Here is a 1,840-nt window from a genome sequence, read left to right as displayed (position 1 = left end):
TTAACTGAGATTGTCACGATCCTGGGTTTTCTGACCCAGCGGTTTCAGTTTCTTGTGTTTTGTCATTTTGTATTATGGTTTTAGTCCACCTTGTTAGTTTAAAGTTTAGTTCTAGTCCCTAGGTTGTTATGTTTAGCTTTTGGTTGTTAGATTTCCCCGTGTCGTTGGTCCTGTGTTCCCTCTGTGTATCTGTGTTCATATAGTTCTCAGTTCCTGTGGCTTGTTTCCCCTTGAGTTTTATTCCATGTTTCCACAGCCCATTATGCTCTCCCTGTGCTCTCTCTCAAACCCTCCAGTCTGCCTCTGTGTCCTTCCAGTGTTACGTTTAAGGCCCACGTCTTGGGTCAGTATTTTCAGTTCCGTGTCCCCCCTGTCTTGTTATGTGTTTGTCCTCAGCTGTGCTGCCCGTGTGTTCCCACGTCTCTCATTACCTTCTGTGCGTCATCCATCAGTGTTGTGTGCGTTTCCCCGTGGCCTCCCTGTGCCTCCCTGTGCCTTAGTTCATCCCAGTGTAGTTTTATATTGCCCTTTGCCATTCTGTTAATAAAGCTGTGTTTTGAATTTATCCCTGCGTGTTGTTAGTCCTGCCTTTGGGTCCTCTCCTGCCAGCACACAGCCGGTTCCTGACAGAGATGCTTATGATCAGTGAATATTGCAGTCACATTATTTAAAGTTAATAGAATATTTATCTGTGTATTGAAGTCCAACATTTGGTCTTTTTTGATGTTTCCGCATGAGTACTGTACTGGACTCTACTGGATTACTGTCATGTGCTGGGTCTTTTGACCCAGCATTTTGAGTTTCATGCCTTTTTGTATTATGATGTTGTTTGTATAGTTTAGGCTTCAGTTAGTTCTGTTTGAGTTCTCTGTTTCCTTGTTTAGGTTCCTCCCACGTAGGTGTCTCCCCCACTATGTTGGTTATAGTGCCGTGCCTTCAGCGTGTGAGTCTGTCATGTCCCTTGTGTTTAAGTCTCCCTCGCCCTTTGTGTGTCTCAGCGATGTCTTTGTCTCCCTTCGTGTCTCGCTCCCTCTCTCCCTCTGTCTCCACCTCTTATTTACATGTTTGCCCTTGTCTGTCATGTGTGTTCTCCCTAGCCATCATGTTCTCTGTATTTGTTGCTTATTTATGTCCATGTCTCATCTCCAGTTTCTATTTCCCTATTGCCATGTCAAGTGTGTGTGTCTTGGTCTGCGTGTTTCCTGTTTTACTTTGACATTCTCGCGTCTTATGTTCAGCGTGTTCAGTTTGCTTCCTCCTGACTTGTTATTATGTTTATTCGTCCCAGCTGTGTTGCCCGTGTGCTTCCTTTTCCCTCGTCACCCTCTTGTGTATTCCTGTCTGTATGAACTCTCATGCATTCATTGTCAAGTCGTCTGTTATGTTTATGCCATGTTATCAAGGTTTCATGCTTCCAGGTATTTACGAATTCTCACCAGGTTTATGGTTTTTCATGTTTACTTTCTTGTTTCCACAGTTTAGATTTTTGTTTAGTGTCGTATTGGTTTGCCTAGCCCTTTGTTTCATACTTTTTATCAAACACAATAAATGTCTTACTTTCAGTTAAAATTGTCCTATGTTGGGTCTTTATTTCTCTACTCCACATGGTCTGCCAATGCAGACCTTGACAAAATCAATACAGTGGAGTACAAAATATATGTGACCAAAGCTGTGTACTTTTATTTCTCTCTCTCTCTGACCTGAAGACACTTTGCTAGGTAAAATCTAATCTGCTGGTTGACTTCTCTTTCTTACAATTTTCACCTTCCTAGTTATTTTTTTTTTCACTCATACGTATTCTGGACTTAAAATGAATGAAGGCATTGAAATGAACAGCATT

General features: G+C 42.1%; 1 protein-coding gene across 2 annotated transcripts in view; it reads left to right on the top strand.

Annotated features, from left to right (window-relative positions):
* The window catches only part of LOC309710228 (synaptic vesicle glycoprotein 2B-like), a 56,564-nt gene extending 55,070 nt beyond the window's left edge, over nucleotides 1-1,494 (top strand). For both annotated transcript variants that reach the window (XM_082539519.1, XM_082539520.1), the window contains one exon: nucleotides 1-1,494. This exon is cut by the window's left edge and continues 1,937 nt beyond it. The gene's annotated coding sequence lies outside the window, so the exon portion shown is untranslated.
* The last annotated feature ends 346 nt before the right edge of the window (nucleotides 1,495-1,840 follow it).

The sequence above is a fragment of the Aulonocara stuartgranti genome, assembly GCF_965226115.1.
Source record: "Aulonocara stuartgranti genome assembly, chromosome: 7".
Taxonomy (NCBI): Eukaryota; Metazoa; Chordata; class Actinopteri; order Cichliformes; family Cichlidae; genus Aulonocara; species Aulonocara stuartgranti.
This window is presented reverse-complemented; position numbering and strand designations above follow the sequence as displayed.